The sequence below is a fragment of the Eublepharis macularius genome, chromosome 1 (assembly GCF_028583425.1).
Source record: "Eublepharis macularius isolate TG4126 chromosome 1, MPM_Emac_v1.0, whole genome shotgun sequence".
Classification (NCBI taxonomy): Eukaryota; Metazoa; Chordata; class Lepidosauria; order Squamata; family Eublepharidae; genus Eublepharis; species Eublepharis macularius.
Window position 1 is genome coordinate 143,412,085 of NC_072790.1, and position 22,162 is coordinate 143,434,246.

General features: G+C 41.1%; 1 protein-coding gene across 2 annotated transcripts in view; it reads left to right on the forward strand.

Moving 5' to 3' along the window:
- The window catches only part of SMOC2 (SPARC related modular calcium binding 2), a 234,841-nt gene that overhangs the window by 92,334 nt on the left and 120,345 nt on the right, over window positions 1-22,162 (forward strand). The window lies entirely within an intron of this gene.

Consider the following 22,162-nt stretch of genomic DNA (forward strand, 5'->3'; position numbering starts at 1 on the left):
AAGGCAACAGAGCTCAGCAGAGATGTGATGTCATAGAGTCTGTTATCTAAAGCTATCATTTCCTCCATGGGAACTGATCCCTGTAGTCTGGAGATCAGTTGTGATTTTGGGAAATTTCCAGGCCCAAGCTGGAGGTTGGCAACTTTGCAAACTAAGAAATTCCACACAATACTTGGGAAATTATTAGTTGTTCCACAGGAGCGAGTGTCTTTACTTGTAGCACTTCTATTCTGAGAAAATAGTCATTTTTCTAGCAGCCAAGTTACTAGAAAATTGTATTTTCTCCCCTTTATTAGGACAACAGTTTCTATCTGGTTCTAAAATATGGGAAAGTAGCAATAGAATGTGATAATCATTAGTATTATCATCAGCCATGTGGGGGGGGGGGAGTGGAAGATAATATTTGTAGAGAATGAGCCTCACTCACTTCCTTATCAGTGACCAACACTGGGAGGCTGCAGAGGCAGGGAGAGGCATAGGTAGCATGGTGCAGGCCTGCTGTTGGTGAGTGACTATTTATCAGCAAAGCATTTGCATAGGTGCCCCATCCCCTCAGTGCCTACTAAGTGGTGGTGGCTTACTAACAGGGCCAGCTCTTCCGTAGAGGCAGGGCTGGCAGTTGCCTCAGGTGCTTCTTTCCAAAGGAGGTGCTGTGTGCCAGCCCTTGCCCTGCCTCTGACAACACCTCAGCCCAACTCAGCACCAGTGCAGCAGTGAGTGACGGGCCCACGAGCTGCATGGCGCAGAAGCAACCAGACTGTGCCTGTTGCTTCGTGCCGTACTTTTGCACCCCCCAGCCCTCCCCAGCCAGCACCTACACAGCAGTGCCGTGGCTGCCAATCCCCTCCCTGGCCCTCCACGTGGTGTCTATGTACACACTGGAGCCCCACCCTGCCACGCTCTAATTGGCATATGGGAGGCCGTATGTCCTGGTGCACACGTGGTGGAGGCTCTGGGGTGCAGCCATAGCCCCGCTGCAAGCAGAAGCGTGCGCTGGCCTCTTGTGCTGAGCAGCAGCACGAGGCGCCGAGGTTGGGCAGGGAAAGGCTGCAGGTGAATTGTGGGGCCTGGCGTGGGGATCAGGTACAGCACAGTGTGTGCGTATTTGGAAAGCTTATTATCTGTCTGTTTTGCAGCCCAGGGTTGAACTAGCAGAATGATTCTGCTCCTGATGTAATAAACAGCTTGTAAAGCATTTCTGGAAACTCCCATTCACATTCAGTTTACCGGTGGAACAATGCAAGACATACGGGATTTCCATCCTTCCTTCAGAGTTTCTCTTGCATTCCCGCTGTACAAAAGGATGAATGTGCTAAAAAACAAATTTCAGCCATGTAGAATGATACCTTAATGTCAACCTGGATAGAAGCTCTCTTGGTAAGTCACAGCAAAAGAAGAATCCAGGCAAAGTAAATTTCCAAAAATAGTTTTATGAAAACACACACACATTGCTGACATCTTCCTCCTCCAGTTCTAATCTCCTAACATCCCCATTTTCATCCTGCCAGGAAAAAAAAGGCATGCAATTGGAAGGGGTGTGTGTGTTTAATACAGGGTTTCCACGTCTGTGTTGTGTTTGGGCAACCTTCTTTATTTGTAGTGTTTAAGTCCTGGAGGGTAACAAGATGCTGCTCCCACAGTTTGCTCAAAGGAGAGACAGGCAGACCTTTTAAAACCTGGACTTTCCTAAAGCTTTGGTTGCCAGCAGCCAGAAGGCAGAAGCAGAGTATAAATTAGTGCTGTACCTGCCAAACCATGATGTTCCGTGTGCCATTTATGCTTCTGCAAATTCTTGCCACTGTCCAAGAGATCAAAGTGCTTGGACAGACCACTGTCAGTTCGTATTCAACCTTTCTTTCTTGGCCTCTCCTTCCTCACAGGGTTGTTGTTGGGAGGATAAAAATGTAAAATGAGGAAGAGAGAACCTTGCATGCCATTCTGAGCTCCTTGGAGGAAGAACAGAGTGGCATGGTGCTAGGAGCTAGGCCTAAGCAATCCGAATGTTTCAGACTGTCTGTCAGCCTTGGGGGCTGTTGCATAGCCCTGCTCCCTTCTGGGCTTGATGAGAGTTCGAAGGCCCCAGCCAGCCTTGGAGTCCCTGATCAGGGCTACTGAGAGGAGGAGACTAGAAGGACAAAATTCTGGTGGTGCCGATTGCTCTGGGGATCCATGGAGCTAAGCAGGTTATGCAATTTGTTGTCCTATGATCTTTAGTGCATGCTTCTCTGAAAAAGTAGTTTGAAATACAGTGCTTTGAAAAGTCTGAGTATATAAAATACTGAGATATATAGTGAGATATTCATTTCTCTAGGGAGCTATGGCTGATAGAAATAATACCAAAATTTGAGACAGAAGTTAGAAAAAAGAGAACAAAATGGCAGTTTGGGTATGAGGCCCTAGAAAAGGCACCGCAAGATCCAAAGGAGAAATTTAAAGCAGATTTCTATTATGCTGTCTTAGACATGGCCATACAGACTGTTGAAGAGAGATTCCAACAGCTACAAGAATTTAATTCCCTATTTGGCTTCCTGTATGATATATACAGCATCAACCAAAAACCTACTGAAGATGTACTTAAGGCCTGCGAGAATTTGGAAACGTCATTGACGCACAATGGAAACAAAGATATTGATGCTGATGACCTGTGTGATGAACTTGGAGCAGTAGCCTGAAGACTTCCTACTGAAACAACAAACCCTGAATAGCTTTCCTAATGTTTCTATTGCTCTGAGGATCCTTCTTACACTTCCAGTGTCAGTGGCAAGTGGTGAACGCAGTTTCTCAAAACTCAAACTTATAAAGACGTACCTGTGCTCCGCAATGCTGCAAGAGAGACTAATTGGTTTGGCAACTATCTCATTTGAATGCACTGAAGCATCAGCACTTGACCTGAAGGAATTGGTGAGAACATTTGCAAGAGAAAAGGCATGCAAAGTAAGATTCTGACATTCCTGAAATGAAAACATGCAAGAGACATAATTTTGACATCACAGTTCACAGGTTCATTCAAAGTTATTTGTGATTTGTTTTCTGTTTCCTGTTTGAGAAAGAAAAACAAAGATTGTTGTTATTTATTCTCACACTTATTTAAAAATTTAAATTTAAATTAAGAAATAAAAATTAAATTAAAAATGTAAAAAGTTTCAAATTTTATTATTTTCATTTTTCCTACATTTCTTCTGTTTTTTAAAATTGGTTATTGGGGGTGGGGTGCAAATAGGTATCTCGCCTCAGGCACCAGAACCCCTGGCACCGGCCCTGCTTACTAATCTCCATTCCACTTCAGCAGCCTCTGCTGATTAGCATCTTGGGGGAGGGTAGGCTTTTTAGGGATGCCTGTTTATTTATACCCCTGTTTTCTCACCCACTGAGGACCCAAAGCAGCCTACAATGCAGGGGTAAAAAACAACAGGAAAATGGGAAAAGTTTTCTGAATGCCAAGAAGTTCTTCCTTCTCTCTGTTTAGGATTGTCAGTCACAGCTGCAACCTGGTAGGGGAGTTTCTGGGGAAGGGTCAAAAACTTCAGAATCATACCTACACATGATGTCATTTGCAGCGTGAATCTGAAAGTGATATCACATAGGAGTGACTCTAGGATTTATCCAAAACTCTTTGATTTAACATAGCACATCTCCTCAATGAGAAGATGTAAGTTCTGGTTTCGGACCTGGAGTTCTCCTGGAATTTAAATTTTAAAAAATATTTCAAATAGAAAAAAATCAATAAACACACACACAAATGCACAACACACACCCGCAAAACAGGGAGGAGGGCCAGCCAGATCCGAGCAGACCTGAGATCTTGGAAGCAAATGAAAGGGTTTTGAAAATGTATGTCCTCCAATCTGGAAACTAAGCAGAGGTCTCATCTTTAAGGCCTGGATGCTTTTGAAAAGGCTAGAAAATGGCGTTCCCAGTTCCTCACTGCTCAGTAGTTTGAGTTAGATGATACTGGGGACTCTATGTCCCAGAATCCCAGTGGCAATGGACATTTGACACGAACTTTTATGACTTAAAGTAGCTTAGTTTGGGATGCTACTGGACTACAGTGCTCACCCTTGGGAAAGGGCAGGAATTGGAGGGGAGACCCTGCCTCCAGCTTGGTCTTTTCCCCCTTTCTCAAAGAATTCTAAAATAGTTTCGAAGCATACTACAACAGCTGTCCAGGAAAGTTTAAAATAACCAGTTAATTACAAGGTAAACCAGGTGTCTGGGAGCTACTCATCTCTACAGAACTATATCTACAGCTTTTAAAAGTTATTATGATTTGGACACTCAAATCATGTGTAAGGGAAGATCATGCTGCCCACAGGCATTATTTTGTATGAACAGGGCAATGAGTATATCTTCAGCTTCAGTCCATGCAATTTGATACCAACTTGTTTTAGTTTAGTTTAGTTATGGAAGATGTAAAAATATATGCACCCTGTTCACACCAAATGACGACTGCACTTATTAATAGTATTGCAAGTAGAATGATCTCCCTTTAGACAAAGGCTGAGTGCCAAAATTGTAACAACTGAAAAGGGCCAATCTCACACTGCAATATACAGCAATGGGATGGTGTTCCAGTGTGTCCCATTTCTGTTGGGAGGAAACACTGAAATATGAGATAACTGTGCACATTCCTTAGAATCTTCTGCAGCACTCAGGAGTTCCTTTGCAGGTGTTAACAAAGATTACAAAATGACAAAAAGTTTGAAAACCACTGATACATCACTCAAATGTCTAATAATTATGAAAAGAGAGGGTGCACACACACCTACACACTCTGTTCCACCTATTAGAATTAAGAAGAGGATTTTATTCTGTGTGCATGCCTTCACAGACGTGAGAGCCTTACTCTTTTCTCCCTACTTCCTACAGCTGTTAATCTATTTTGAGGTTGACAGTAGAGTGACTGGCACATCTTCATCCCACACCTCAGAATCTTCAAATCCCAAGTCACTGCTAGCTGACTGCATCTTGTCCTAGTGTGAACAATATTTATAACAGAAGTGTCTAGTAGAGGAAAAGCAGATTTCTCTTTCCGGGATGCTATCAAAAGGGATTGTTCAGTTCTCCAGGTGAACAGCTCCAGTGGGTAGAATGAAAGAAGTGGTGCTTTGAAGCAAGACCAGTTTAACTTCTGCAAAGACATTTTGGGCCTTCTACGTATAAATTTGCTTTTGGTGGTTCAAAGACCTTGGATGCCAAAGAACCTATGCCAAGTTTACTTTCAGATTCTGGGCAAAATGAAACTTTTAGCTTGGACTTTCAGCAATATCAGCAAATTCCCACATGGTGCCAACTACATTCCTCCTAACAACTTTTGTGGCTATGCTTGGAAGGTATGGCACCTAAGGCAAAGATCAGGATCTCAAATTGTCCTTTATTTCTCGATAACAGTGGCATATATGTACATGACATCACAATTGAGTGAAGTTTAGGAGCAGGGAGGCAATGTATTTTTTATGGAGCTGTAATGTTCTCAAGTAAATGACATATTTTATGGTGTTTTTAAATAAGAAAAATATTTGACACTCCTAAATATCCTAGAAAAATATACCCTGTTGGCTACTGAAAAGTGAACATCTTGTACAAGATACCCAATATGTCTCAGTTCTCTTCTGAAATGTATTTATCTATTTTAAATTTTATATATCACCTTTCTGTCTCAAAGGGCATTCAAGTTGAATTACAAACAAAAAATTCAAAATGGTATAAAAGGAAAACGGCACTCCCAGTGCGCGCGCAGCTCACTTGTCCGGGTGCCACCATTTGCCCTCCTGCACGGAGGGAAGACGGGCTCCGCTTCCCGGGCATCCTGGTATTTTCGGGGGGTGGGGCCTGGGCCTATAAAGGCCGGCTCTGCCTCCCTCAGCACAGCAGTCACGTTGAAAGCTCGACCCACCCTCCTCATCCCCCTGTTTTCTGGCAGTACAGGATCAGCTGTTTTCAGGGTCAGGTAGGAATTTTTTCACCTCCTGTCAGATTGGCTGCTTGGCTGGGAGTGTTTTTCGCCTACATTGTACTGCCATTTAAGGAATTAATGTTTAACGTTGGTTGTGGTTATCGTCCTGGGAGGTTGGTTTGAGTAGGCAGAGCGGGCTGGTGAGCACCCGGTGGCACCTCCCCATTGGTGGGGAATGGGGGTCTGTCTTGGATCGGTTGTTGGGCTGTATGGCTGCCAGCTGAGAGGGAAGACTGCCCGTGGGACCCCCTGAACAAGTCCTGCCCTTGGGCTTCATGGCTGGGGGTTTATGGAGCTTGAAGGGGGGAACCACTAGCCTGGCCGCCTGGGTTACAGCCATCTTCCTGGATGGCTCGCGCCTGGGGCAGGGGGTGCTTGCTCAAGCAGGTGAGGAGGAGGTCCCATTGACCCTTTGGCTCAACCTGTACTGCTAGTTATACCCCTTGCCGTTATGATGTTATTGTTGGTCAATAAAATAGCCCTGTTTTTTTTACCCAAGCCTTTGTGTCCATCTCTTCATTCCGAATAGGGTGGCAAAAACCTACTAAACAGCATAAATAAATAAAGCTCAAATCATAAAACTTTGAGCCTAGAACCTTTAAAACAGAACCTGACAACAAACAAAAGTCTTAACCACTAATGTTCAGGTAAAATTGGCAAACTGAGAGCCAAGCTACAAGTGACACCTAACACAGTTGGACACGTGTCAGCTTCCCTCAAGTTTTGATGGGAAATGTAGGCTTTTTGGTCTTGCAGCTTGGCTCTCTATTTAATTGAAGTCTACAGAGCGGCAGTCTATGGGAGGGAGAACATGCGGTTGGAAGGGGAGTGCAGGCGTCGGGCTGTTACTCGGTGCCCCCTTCCCCTCCGCTGGGTGTGAATGGGGGGTTTCTGTAAACTTCAGTTAAATGGAGAGCCAAGCTGTAAGACCAGGATGCCTACATTTCCCATCATAACTTTTTTTTTGAAAATTTTTTATTGGTGAGTATATAAAATATTACACAAATTCCCCATCTTACCTAAATTATATCAACCCCCACCCTTTCCCCCCTCCTTATAGACTTCCAACAGCTTTCCAACCCTTAGCCCATCTTATTATTTAAATTACTCTTAACTATAATTTTTCTAAATCTTATATATATTGTATCACTTATTCTAAGCATATTCAAATTCTTCTATATCTCCAATTTACTAATGTATCCAATTTACGTCTCCCTGTTTAACCTATCTATTTTTAATACATTCTTCTTAATACTAATATTAGCTTAGATTGATTAATAACTAAATTTCCCCATTAATGGTAAAGTTACTTCTCTCTCCCCTTTGTAAAATCACGCGTTAATAATTCTCAAACTGCCACAGTCCTCCTTTCACATCCCATTTTTTTTCTAGATATTGTTTCAATTTCCCCCAGTCTGCAATATATTCTCCTGGATCAAGATCTTTCAGTTTTCTTGTCATTTTGTCCATCTCAGCCATGTACAACAATTAGTAAATCCAATCTTCTATAGTTGGTATTTCTTGCACTTTCCATTTCTGCGTGTACAAAAGTCTTGCTGCTATAATCATGTAAAATAGCAATGTTCTATACTGCTTTGGAACATCTTCCATTCCCAAGTTCAGTAGCAGCAATTCTGGGTTCTTATTTATTTGGGTTTGCAAAACCTCATTAATTATTTCTATTATATCTCCCCAGTATTGCTTAACTACCTCACAGGTCCACCACATATGATAAAATGATCCTTCATGCTTTTTACATTTCCATCATTTGTCTGACATATTTGCATTTCCAAGCTCAATCTTCTTAGGCGTTAAATACCACCTATACATCATTTTATAAACATTCTCTTTAATATTGGTACAAGTTGAAATCTTCAAAGTGTTTTTCCACAAATATTCCCATGATTCCATTGTTATTTCTTTATGAAAGTTTATTGCCCATTTCACCATCTGGACTTTGACTGTCTCGTCTTCCGTATACCATTTTAAGAGTATTTTGTATATTTTCGAAATGTCTTTTTTACCTTCTTGTAAGATCACTTCTTCTAGCTCCAAGTTTTTCAGTCTTATTCCTCCCCTTAAACAGTCCGAGTTGTATAGATCCCTGATTTGCCCATATTGAAACCATCCATATTGAGGAGATAACTCTTCTTGTGTCTTTATTTTTAATATTCTATGTTCCGTCGACGTTATCTCTTTATAAGTTAAACATTGTTGTTCATTATAAACAGCTCTCGGATCTATTACTTCATATGGTACCACCCATGAAGGGATACCACTTTCCATGTAATTCTTGTATTTCTTCCAGATTGTGAAAAGGCTTCGTCTGATATAGTGATGCAAAAACATAGAGTCCGCTTTAACTTTGTCATACCACAAGTAGGCATGCCATCCAAACAATTTTTTATATCCCTCCAAGGCCAGCAATTTATGGTCTTTTAGCATTATCCAATCTTTTAACCAAGCCAGACAAATTGCTTCATAATATAATCTTATATTTGGCAGTTGCAGTCCCCCTCTTTCTTTCGAATCTTGTAATACTTTCATTTTCACCCGGGGTTTCCTGCCTGCCCACAAGAAGTCTGAAATTTTTCTTTGCCATTTGTCGAATTGTTTGAAGTCTCGGATAATTGGAATAGTTTGCAGCAAAAACATCACGCGTGGTAACACATTCATCTTTTTTTTTTTTGAAAATTTTTTTATTGGGTTAGAATCCGTTATTTATACATTTACATTCAATTTTCCCCAAATTTTTCATTTCTAACCCCCTCCCTTTCCCCCCCTTTTGTTGACTTCCAACAGTTTTCCAACCCTTTGTCCCTTTTCCCTTACTTCTATTAAATTCCTCTATCTAAAACAAATATATATTCTCCATTATACTAAGCAGTACATCCTTAACTATTTTTTCTTATTATATACCCAAACTGTAAGTCTTTGTTTCCATCTTAGATAAACAATTTATCCCATTTTCCATTTTTAAATATTTCTATATATCATAAACCTATAGATCATAAACCATAAAAATCTTACACATTTAAATCCAACAATTTGACTTATTCTCTATATATTACTCATTCTATCTTTTTATGGTAATTCTATATAACTCTCATCACATAGTCAATCAATTTGACTCGTCTATACCTTCAGACATTCAGTTTGGTGCGTTATACAAATCTTATCAAAGAAAGAAAATATTGTTGGTTACTCAATCCTTATATTTAATCCTTATAGTTAATTATTTTCTATCAATATTCTATTTATTAACCTATATATATGTCAATCTGTTAATCTAACTGCTTATAAATTCACATTTATCTCTTCTCCCCCCCGGTAAAGTCACCCCCCTCTACATTTTATTATCCTTCAATAGTTCTCAAACTGCCACAGTTTTCCTCCCACCTCCCATTTCTTCTCCAAATATTGTTTCAGCTTCTCCCAGTCTGTGTTAAACTGCCCTGAGTCCAGATTTCTCAGTTTTCTTGTCATCTTGTCCATTTCCGCCATGTACAGCAATTTGTAGATCCAATCTTCGATAGTTGGCACTTCCTGTACTTTCCATTTTTGCGCATACAATAGTCTAGCTGCTGCCGTCATATAAAATATCAGCGTCCTGTGATGGGCTGGAATTCCCTCCATTCCCAAGTTCAGTAGCAGGAGTTCTGGGTTCTTATTAATTTGAAATTGTAAAATTTCACTCATTTCTCTTATTATTACCCCCCAGTACTGCCTGGCTACCTCACACGACCACCACATATGATAGAGGGAGCCCTCATGTTTCCTACATTTCCAGCATTTATTAGAAGTGTTCAAATTCCCTAGCGCAATCTTCTTTGGTGTCATGTACCAACGATAGATCATTTTGTAGATGTTCTCTTTAATATTTGTACGTCGTTGTCTTCATTGTAGTCTTCCACAAGTATTCCCATGCCTCCATTGTTATTTCTTTATTAAAATTTATAGCCCATTTCACCATTTGTGTTTTAACTGTCTCATCCTCAGTATACCATTTCAGCAGTACTTGGTATACCTTAGATATTCTTTTCTTGTCCTCTTTAAGAAGGGTCTGCTCTAGTTCCGAATTCTCTATTCGTATACCTCCTTTTACAGAGTCCGAGTTATACAAATCTCTGATCTGTCTATACTGGAACCAATCGTAATTAGGTGATAGTTCCTCTTGCGTCTTTATTCTAAGTTTAGATGCTTCTACTTTAGTTATTTCTTTGTATGTTAAACATTGTCGTTCATTATCAACGGCTCTCGGGTCTATCACCTCATATGGAACCACCCACCAAGGAGTTCCTTCTTGTAGATAAATTCTGTACTTCTTCCAGGTTGTGTATAGACTTCTCCGTACAAAATGGTGCAGGAACATCGAGTTGACCTTTACTTTGTCATGCCATAGGTATGCGTGCCATCCAAATATTTTTTTGTATCCCTCTAGGGCTAATAGTTTCTTGTTCTTTAATATCATCCACTCTTTCAGCCAAACTAGGCAGATTGCATCATGGTAAAGTCTCAGGTTGGGCAGTTGCATTCCGCCTCTTTCCTTTGCATCTTGTAAAACTTTCATTTTCACTCGAGGCTTCTTGCCTGCCCATACAAAATCTGATATTTTCCTCTGCCATTTTTCAAATTGTTTAGAGTCTCTGATGATTGGTATTGTCTGTAGCAAAAACATCACTCTTGGTAACACATTCATTTTAACTGCTGCAATCCTACCCAACCATGACAGATTGAGCCTATTCCATTTAATCAAGTCTCTCTCAATCTGAGTCCATAGTTTTTCATAATTATTCTTGAATAAATCTATATTCTTTGCAGTCAGTTCAATTCCCAAATATTTCACCTTACTTGTTACTTCACAGTCCGTTGTTTCCATTAGCAGTTGTTGTTTCTGCTTAGTCATATTTTTGCATAGTATCTTTGACTTCTTTTTGTTGATATAGAAACCTGCCAAGTCTCCAAACTCCTTGATCTTATCTATCACTTTTGGCATGTTCTCCAATGGGTCCTCTACGATTAACATTATATCGTCCGCGAATGCTCTGACCTTGTATGAATAGTCCTTTATTTTTATTCCTCGAATTTCCTCGTCTTGTCGTATTTGTATCATCAGGATCTCCAATACTAAAATGAACAACAGTGGAGACAACGGGCAACCTTGTCTTGTTCCTTTACTTATAATCAGTTTCTTAGTCAATTCATCGTTCACCACAATTGCTGCAGTCTGGTCTCTGTAGATTTCCTTAATTGCTCTGATGAATCTTTCTCCTAATTGTAGCTTTTCCATAGTGGCAAACATAAAGTCCCAGTTTAAATTGTCAAATGCCTTTTCAGCGTCAACAAAGAAGAAACCAACCTCTTTATCACAACGCTTATCATAATATTCAATAGCATCAATCACTGTCCTTAAATTGTCTCTCATTTGTCTGTCTGGCAAAAAGCCTGCTTGCTCCTCCTCTATAACTTCCGAAAGCCACCCCTTCAGTCTCTCCGCCAGTATCTTCGCAAAAATTTTATAGTCATTGTTAAGTAACGATATAGGTCTGTAATTTTTCACATTAGTCAAATCTTGGCCCTCTTTTGGGATCAATGATATGTTCGCTTCAGACCAAGTGTCTGGAATCCTTTGATCCCTTAGAACTCCATTGATCACCTCCTTTAGGAATGGTGCCAGCTCATTGGCCATCGTCTTATAAAATTTAGCTGTAAGTCCATCTGGCCCTGGCGCCTTTCCTAGATTTGCAGATTGTATTGCCTTACTTATTTCCTCATCCGTTACTTCACTATTCAATTTATTTCTCCAAGCGTCCGAGATTTCTAGTAGCGTCATTTTCTCCAGATATGACGCTATTGAGTCTTTATTTACTTCTTTCTTGTTGTACAGTTTAGCGTAGAATTTATAAAAGGCTCTACTAATGGTAGTCTGTTCCAAATACGTTTTGTCATCTTCACAAATTTTATTTATTGTTTTCTTTTCCCTTCTCTTCTTCAGTTGCCATGCCAGGTACTTCCCAGGTTTATTTGCACCCTCAAACGCTTTCTGATTCAGCCTTTTGAGATTCCACTCCAATTCTTTATTGCTCATTGCTGTTAGCTGTTCTTGCAATATTTTAATTTCCTGGTATAATTTCTTTTTCCCTGGTCTCTTTTTTAACTGTATTTCCTTAGCTTTTATTTTCTCCTCAATCTCTTGTCTCTTCTCCTCTTTCTTCTTTCTTGCTCTGCCATTTAAGTCCATTAGTATGCCCCTTATAACCGCCTTGTAAGCATCCCAAACTTTATCAGTTGGTACTTCTTTATTCACGTTGTATTGTATGAAAAACTTTGTCTCTCTTCTCAATATTTCCATATTCTCTTTTTCCTGTAGCAAGTCCTCATTTATTCTCCATGCTTTCCTTTTTCTCCTTTTCCCTAATTTCCACATAATTGGGTTATGATCTGAGCCTACCATCGGCATTATTTCTACATCTTTAGTCCATAACGCCAAGTCTTTTGAGGCCCAGATCATGTCAATTCTTGATAATGTGGAGTGCCTTGCAGAATAAAAAGTAAACTGTCTGCTTTTAGGATATTCTCTCCTCCATACATCTTCAAGAGTCTCTTGTTGAATCAGCTCAAAAAAGAGCTTTGGTAATAGTCCTCTTTTCTTTTGTGCCATTGTAGTCTTTTTATCCAGTTCCAAGTCTGTCACTCCATTGAAGTCTCCAGCAAGAATTATCTGATCATATGAAAGATCGTCTAAATGCTTCCTCAAATCCTCAAAGAAGCACTCTTTTGCACCGTTAGGTGCGTAAATTCCGACTACCAACACTCTCTTTAGGTTCCAAGTACATTCCACTGCTACAAATCTGGCTTCCACATCTTTCATTATAAATTTTGGTTGTAGCTCCTCATTCACATACAACACCACTCCTCTTTTTTTCTTACTTGAGGCCGCTACAAAGTCCTTGCCCAATTTTCCCAGTTTTAAATATTTTACATCCTGTTTTCGAATATTAGTCTCTTGCAAACAAACAATATCACATTTTTGTTTTAGTAGCCAGTGAAAAATATTTTTTCTCTTATTCGGTGAATTTAGTCCATTTACATTCCAAGATAATACTTTACACTCCATATTCATAATCTTGTTGGTAAGTCTTTTTCGTTGTCCCTTATAAATCGCTCCATCTCCCGCTCAGATCTGATACGCTTTTTGGCACCTCCAAATTCGAAGGACAAACCCTCTGGGAGCTCCCATCTGTACCTGATTTTCATGTCCTTCAACATCTGGATTAGCGCTTTATATTTTTTCCGATCTAGTAACACTGATCTGGGTAGTTCCTTCATTATAATGATTATCTTGCCATCGATCTCCAATGGATCTTGAAACTGTTTAGTCACAATCTTCTCTTTCATGTTTCTTGTAAATTGTACAATCACATCTCTTGGTACTTTCCTCTGGGTTGCAATTCTCGAGTTCACACGATATGCCACATCTAGGATAGCCACAACTTCCTCCTCCTCCTTCCCCAGGTATTCAGCTAACACCTCCGTCATCTGCTCTTGCGCTGTCTTTCCTTCCATTTCCGGCAGGCCGCGAAATCTCAGCTGCTTCTCCATATGTCTACTTTCCGCAACCGCCATCCTTCCCCTCATCAGCCTCATCTCTGTTTGTTGCGTATCTGCTAAGTTCTCCATCGCTCCTTCTACTGTTTTAACTCTCTGCTGCGTCCTTTGTAGTTCACTTTGTATTGTTTCCATACCTTTCTTCACTTCTGACAGCTCCGATTTTACTTCTGACAGCTCCGATTTTACTGTCTGTTTAACCTCTTTGATCAGCTCCAATTTCATGTCTTTAAATTCTTTAATCACCTCCAAAAGTTTTTTATCCAGATTTTCTATTGCCGATTGCCACTCTTTCTTCGACATCGTGGGGCTTGCTTTGGCTCGCTCCCACGAGTCCGCTCTCTTCCTTAGCTCCGTGGCGTTAAATTTAGTACCTTTTTTATTTCAAATGTCCCGGTCTTCTTGCATAAATTAATTTTAAAGGGTCCAAAATGTCGGGCGTCTTTTCTCTATGGTCTCTCTATGATTTTATAATCCAATATGGCCTACTTCCTTTTCCGCTGAGGCCACGACCCTTCCCCTCTCAAAGATGGTGATTCCCTTCTTCCTGCCCTCCAACAAGGGCCGCTTCTCTCCAGCCGCTCTATTGTTGTTACGCACTTCCTGTCTCCCGTCTTCCCACAGCAGATCTCGCGATGGTGTCTTTTTCTCACAGCTCCAAAGCCACAGGTATTCAAAACAATAGTCCGATTTCTTTAATAACTTCTTTAAACTTAGTCTCTTTTCAAATACAACTCCTGCCAAAGCTTCCCCTCCTTTTCGCTAGTCTGTTGCAGTTTAAAAGTCTACTTTTTTTCCTCTCTGTTTTTATCAATCTGTCCCGTATCAGAAGATAGTGATCTTTACCTTCCCTTCACTTTCCTCGGGTTGTAATCGCTGTTTCGATTTCAAGTTCACCTTTCCACTTCTTCCCCCAATCGAAGCTTGGGTATGTAGGTCTTATGCCAGCCGAATTGGCCCCAAAACTGCCGCAGAGATTGTAGCCGACCCGTCGCAAGGTGGGACCTCAAGGATCGGGAGGGGACCCCTTACGCAGAGCCCCCCCTCGTCCGAGATCTAACTCACCCTAGGGTCTTGAGCGTTCTTTGCCTGCTCTCCGCCTGAGAGCAGTCGGCCGCGGGCTATTTTCACCCCGCCGGCCGCTTAAAACGGCAGTCCGGTCAGCTCCGCAAATGGAGCTGCGTTAGACCTCCATGAATCCCAAACCGGAAGTCGGTAACACATTCATCTTTACTGCTGCTATTTTTCCCAACCATGACAAATTTAATTTATTCCATTTTATCAAGTCTCTTTCTATTTGTTGCCACAGTTTCTCGTAATTATTTTTAAATAAATCTATATTTTTCGCAGTCAGCTCAATTCCTAAATATTTTACTTTGTTAGTTACCTCGCAGTCTGTTGTCTCCATTAATTCTTGCTGTTTTTGCTTCATCATATTCTTACACAATATCTTCAACTTCTTTTTGTTCACATAAAATCCAGCCAAATCTCCAAATTCCTTTATTTTATTTTTCCCATCATAACTTGAGGTAAGTTGACAAGTGTCCAACCTGTGTCAGGTGTCACTTGTAGCTTGGCTCTGACTGACACATAATGAAGATGGTGCCAGGTTAACATCTCTTGGAAGGGATTCCTTAAGTAGAGTGCAGCTACAGAAAATCACTATCTGATGAAGATACCCATCTAACTTTTGAAGGCTGGAGTGTCCAGAGAAGGACCTTCAGTGACAACTTCAGTTGATGGACAGATTCACAGGACAGAAGAGGTCCTTCAACTACTTTGGCTCAATGCTATTTAGAGTTTTGAAAGGCTAGGTTTGAATTGTGCCCAGAAATATCATACATGCTGCCTTCTCCATCAGTCTGGTAAGTATATAAAGAAGGCCAAGGTACTTATTAAATCCTTTGTAGGATTAGATTGTGTTCAGAATTGTTCTGACCAACTCCTACTGATAAATTGTCCTCATGTCACACAGCAGGCTCTTCAGGGCAGTCACTGAGTTGTGATTTTTCAACAGAATCAAAAGCAGGCAAGGCTCCCAGGATTTATGCTGGTGCCAAAAAAAGTGAAGATTCCTTACTTTAGCACAAAGCTTTGGTAAATATCTAAATTGCTGATTGCAAATGGGAATTAAACAGAGCTAAGCTCTGTTTGGATGCCAGCAGCTCCAGCTATGATAATTGATTCTTTGTTCCAATCCAGAGCATAGTAGTTAAAAAGAATCCAGAAATTATCAGCTGCTTGCCATCCTCAGTTAACACCTTTTAGGTGTGCGCATGTTTGCAAATACTGTTCTTTAAGATGGCTGCTGAATATCATCTAGTTTTTATATGTGAATCCGTCAGCACATGAACATCTGGAAGTCTGAGGTGTCATCCCAAATATATGAGATATGGACTAAACATTGTCTCTTCACCCTCCATTTCTCTTTTAAAACATATAATTATTAGTGATCTTCCTTATGAGGCTATTGTTGAAGATGTAATGAAACTACTGTGCCCATCACCAGTCATATTTCATATCTTTTCAATATTCTGCCTTTATGCTGAAATATTGGAGACCCTACACTGTGCAAAATCAAATACTAAAGATTGCTGCAGAATGTAAGGTGGTATTCTGTGAACACTTACCCAGCATTAACCCTTGTTGAATACAATGTAAATTACTTCCAAGTAAGCATATATAAAGTATATAGACTTTATGTACCAAGGCATCCCAGTGAAATGCTTAGCCATATTAATTATCTCTGTTTATACTGGACTTCCAGATTCCGCAAGCCTCAATAGGGTTTCATGGAGTAGAATGCATTTTTTCTGGAGCTACTATCTCATTCCTGCTATTGTTTGTTCTCCTATTTAAAAGCTCTTCCACTATTCTGTCATGGCTTGTCAATGTTTTCATGGGGGAAATCAGCTCCTGCCTCCTCAGCAAAATAACTACACAGAGAAGTTGCAAAAGGGAAATCTTTTCTCCCATCCAAGAAACAATGCTTTGGATCTCTGCATTGCAAAAGAGAGAGTGGAAAGGCCTCACTTCCTCCCATCTCAAGCTTGGTAGGAACAGGTGCAATGATATTAATCTCTGCATTTTAAAATAGGGAGCTCATTTTTCTTCTCTCTCTCTGAGGTGAGTGGGGACTACGGTGCCAGGCTGGTCCTGGCAACCATCAGGAGACTAGGGATCCTAGGTCCCTTGGTAGGGGCAGGGGATCCCTTATTCCCAGCCTCCACCACCACCACTCACCTGGCCATCTGGGGGTAAAGGCAGAAGAACAAGACTACTGGGCATGCTCTTAGGGCAGCATGATAACATAAGTCCAAGGAGTCGGTGCATATGCTTCTGATCCAGTCTCAAGGATCAACAAAAAGGTGAGTGTTAGGTCCCCCTCCTCCTACTGGGAGGGTAAGGAGACCCAGCAACCCTATCGGAGACTGGGGTGGGGATGGGGACAAGGGGAGGTGACTGTTGGCAATGGTGTGATGTTATTTCCAAGGAAAAAACAGAAGTGATGGAATTTCTGGAAACTCTACGGCAAACCTTAGTGTCTCCAGCAATTCTTAATGAGGACTGACATTGGTTCTGCATTTTCCCTGGATGTAACATCATGCCATTGGTCTGACAGCCATTTTTAAACATTTTTTTTGTCCAGCTAACACTCAGAATGACATCTGGAACTGGGAGCTGGGGGTTGGCATCCCTGGTGGGAAAACAAGCAACACTTTTGATCTCTGCATTGCAAAAGGAAGATGGGAATGTGTTGGTTTTTCTCTTTTTCTCTGCAGCCCAAGCTGACAGCTCAGGTGGCAAGAAGTGATGTGAAGTCAACTGGGCTTTGGATCAACCCACCCCCTAGATTTGCTGACTCTCACAAGTCTGGGAATCAGCCAAGCTTGCAAAAGGAAGACCCTAACTTCCAGCTGAGAATGTTCCTCCCCACCCCCACCCCCACCCCCAGTACTTTGCTGGGTACAGAGTAAAACTTCCCCAGCAGGAGATCAGAAGCCAACTCCCAGCTGATCCCTCATCAGCTGGCAGCCAGCTTCTAATGGCTGCATGTAGCCTGTTCCTGTGAATACACATGAACAAATTGTGAACAAATGAATGGCCTGTCAATTAATTGGCTACCTGATTACCATTTACCATAGGAAATGAGTTAAACTGCCAGGTGTTTGAGCATCCCTATGAATTATTCTTTAAAAAGAATTAAAGCAAGACAACAAAGTATTAAATTATAGGCAGTACAATTAGAATACTTGTGCATGTTCTTTTTCCTTAGTATTCTTTGCATCTGAGATCTGCAAGATACCCATGCTGATCTCATGAAGCATGGCTTAGTGCTTCATGAGCATGGCCTTTGGCCATTGAATCTGGAGCATAGATTGTTTCTATCCTGTCAATTTCATTTTTCTCACCCCTCCCTTTATAGTGTCTCTGTCTTGCCCATATCATACACTTTGATGCATTAAACCAGTGATTCTTAAATTTTGTTGAATTGTGGACCACTGCGGACCATTTTGTTTACTTGTGCCAGCTATTGTGCCATGTAAACTGAAACTGCACTGTGGAACCTACCCAGAATTCCTATGTATCTGTATATAGCAAATATGGTTACCAGGATGACAACCCAGAGAACTAGTTTATCTTTAATTTTCCCACTGTAGTGGGAGATGTGGCTTTTGAGGAAAATAGGGAGACAGTACTTGGCCATTGCTATTGAGTGGCAACTGAGAGGGGAACACCACACCCTTATTGATAGGCAGTAGTAATGGCTTTCCAGAACATTGTTTTCAAAACCAATGGTTTAAATGAAAAAAGAAAGCATTTTAATAATCTTTACCACAGGGTAGAAAGAAGCATTTCAGTTTATGCTGCTAAGTGTTTTCCATGCTTGAATAAATTCCAGAAATTTTCAGCCTTGAACTGCAGATGTCATGTTCCTCTCTATAAACTCTCTGAATTGTGGATAAACTGCAAAAAAGAATACTTCAGTCAGGAAAAATCTATAAGAATTCATCTCTCTGGCATCCTTCTACAATAGTTCCTATATACAAAATGATTTATAATTCTCTCAGCATTGTAGTAGAGATTTTGGATCCAATCCCTCACATATTCTATTAGTAGACCCCATTCATCTCAATGGGACTTGCTCCTAAGCAAGTGTGTGGAGAGGACTGTAGCCCTTATGTCCTGGAATTTAGATCGCTTTTCCTTTTGACATTCAAACCACATGCTGTAGTAAAAATGAAGATAGAAATCCACCAAAGGAGAGATTTATTTTCAGTTAAAACACTCACTACATTAAAACCACATGTTAGTAAGTAATGTATAAGCAATCTTATAAGCTTAGGATAAGGCATATGGTATGAAAGCTGGTTTAAATCATTGTATTTTTTTAAAGAAAAGTTTGACAAAGCATAGCCTGGCTAGAGCAAGAGACTATGGTGTGAATTTAAGAATATGCTCATATAGAATAACCTAACATGCTGCTAATATATTCCTTTTGATTCATAAATAATAGAAATTCTTTATCCAGACAGTGTTATGCCAAACAAAGGCTTCGACAGCCAATTTTTTTTGCACATTTCTGCTGAAATCAGTAATATGTATCAATATGAATTCTGAGTTGTGCTCTAGAGTACTAAGTTTCTAATATAGTGTTCACATCAAACATTTTGAGAAACCAGGTCTTCCTGCCAAAAATGTCGAATTCTGTAATGTAATATGTTCAGCTTAGCTTGCATCCATATCCTATGAGCTTTTACAGGACTTTACCATGTCACCAGCTGTTGAGGAAAGGGAAATGTTCAGGGAACTTTGACATGAACCAGATTGCTAGGTGAATGTACTTTGCTCAGTTCCATCACACAGATGCTAGTTGAGCTCCTGAATGGATCCCCTTAATGGTCCTTGTCAAAGTTTTTGTCAAGTATCTTTAAGCCTGCACAGTAGCTGCTTATTCTACCGTTTCCTTTTTGGTTCTTGCCATTCTGGCGCAGTATTTGTTTATTTTGTTTGTTTGTTTAGAAATTGCTGTTTGGTACACCATAGAACTATTTCTACTATTACTGCTACTACTATAGCACTGCTTCTGCAATAATCCTGGTGACAAAGTGTAATAGTGCTAAACAGTTTGAAATGAAAAAAAAATACAGAGGCATGCTTCCACTGACATCAATAAATAGAGGGGTAAACAGACTCATTATCACAAGGAGCAGAAGCACAGTGAGACACCTAAGTGGTAAGTCTAAATTCAAACACAATGGTTGCCTACACTCTTTTAAAATGGGAGGCAGTGGCGGAGGGAGGGGTGCCTGCTTTGAAAAAGTGCTATAATTGGTGACTTAATAGTAGAGATAGGCATGAACAGCAATATGAACTTTAAAAAGCCACGAACAGCCCAATCAGCTGTTCGTGAACAAGCTGTTCATGAGGCCCCATTCTAAACAAACAGGTGGTTGTTGCAAGCCTTGTTTGTTGCTGTTCGTTGCTGTTTGTCACGCTAGACCATCTGGCACCTGCAATCAATTCCCTTGGCAACCGGAGGCAGGGACTGCCTGAACTCTGTCTGAACTCCTGCTGTTGCCCTGGAAACCCCAATCTAAGCCCAATTTAGCTTGATAGGGAGGTCTTCCTTTCAAGTGTGGAGCTCCAAACTTGTTACAAGGAAGCAAAGAGCAGGTAGGAGGGGGGCTCCCAGCTCTGGTTTTGCAGACAGTGAGGTAGAGAAAGTCGCTGTTGGCATTTTGAGAGACAGACAGGGAGAGTGCATTGGAGCTTGAATTTTCTTTGTGTGTGGTGGGATAGGGATCTACCTCTTCAAGTTCCAGGGCTGTTGCCAGGCTCTGGACCAACTATTATTCATTACTGGTACCTTTCCTGATGCCTGTTCAGGTAAGGTTTTTGGGAGTGGTGTGGTAGGGATTTACCCCTTCAGATTCCAGGGCTGCTGCCGGGCTCTGGGGCCAAGCTATTTTTTATTATTGGTACATTTCCTGCTGCCTGATCAGGTAGGATTTCTGGGAGTGGTGTGGTAGGGATCTTGATGGCTGGAGGAGAGCCTGCTGGCCCCCATGAACAACGAACAATGAACATGTTCATGAATAGGTCATGTTCGTCAATGTTCGTTATTCGTTGTTTGTGGATGGCAAAGAACAATGAACACCATGTTCGTGGGGTTTTTTTTCTGTTCGTGCCCATGTCTACTTAATAGTACTTCTTCCTCTGTTGGTGAATGTCTATCTCCATACTTTAAAAAAAATTGAGCTGAACAATTGACTCTCTGCTAGCAACTGGCCAGCATGATGTGAGCTGAACTGGCAAGTGCATCTCTAGACATATCAGAAGAGAGGTGGAGCCTCCCACTGTAGCAAGGCAGTTTTGGCCTTTCTTTCACAGAGAGTCGCTCTACACGTTACTTCTTTTATGAGTTCTCTACAGAGTCAACTAGTGCTCTGTGCAGACACATGTCAGCTCCAGGGATTGGCTTCTAGAAAAATAGTGCAGATGGCTCAGAAAGCTGCTGCTGAGGGAGGGAGAGCTCCTGTCAAGCTTTTTGCCCTTGTGCAAAAACAGTGCAGAGGGGAGACATTTCCCCATTTCTGCTGCTCCATGTAGAGGTATTGTTTGCATGTGCAGCAGCAGAAATGGGAAAACACTCCCTCCCCTGCATTGCTTTTGCAAGGGTTGAGGGAGAAAGGCAGGAGCTCTCCCTCCCTGAGTGGAAACTTTTCAAGCCCATTTCTGTTTTTTTATAGAAGCCAATCCTCAGAGCTGAGATATGTCTGTGTGGAGCACAGCCTGGCTCTGTGGAGAACTAGTAAAAGAAGTAATATGTAGAAAGACCCTTAAATATTAACTGATAAAGTTTGTTTATTTAGACCTTTTGATCTTTCCTTTCTTCCCACTGGAATCCAAGGCAGCGTATGTACTGTTCCTAGGTGCTCTTCTATCCAGGCATTGACCAGACCTAGACATCTTTAGCTTCAGCAAGGTTTCTACTTCACATGCTTTTCAACCACACCCTGCAACCTGCCATTGTGTAAGCAGATACACCTTGGATTGCAATCCAGAGATAGCTTTTAGGAGCACTAGATTTTCTTATTCCTCCCCCCCCCACCCGATAGCAGTTCTCTGTACTATAGGGTTGCTAAATGGGAAATGCGTGGAGATTTTGGGGTGAAACCTGGAAAGGGCTTGGAGAGGACCTCAGCTGCGTATAATGCCATAGACTCTACCTTCCAAATCACTCATTTTCTCCAGGGCAACTGATTTCTGTAGTCTTGAGATCAGTTGTAATTCCAGGAGGGCTTCAGGTCCCACCTCAACATTGATAAGCCTATTGAGTTACCTTACAGGCCACTGTGGAAACTCCTTCAAGTTTTGAGTTGGCTGATTGCGTAAAATGTGGTTGACTTAATAGGAAAGAGGGAGTTAGAATTCCTAATTTTTGTGCAAAGCTTAACATGTGGAGATCAGGAAATTAGTCTCACCAGAATTTTCTTTGCGTTTTTTACCTCAGTTCCCTAACTGAAAGCGTAGTTTCATCCTTCCAGCAAGAGATAGATGGCCTAGCAAAATATGGTATAGAGACACCCTGTATAC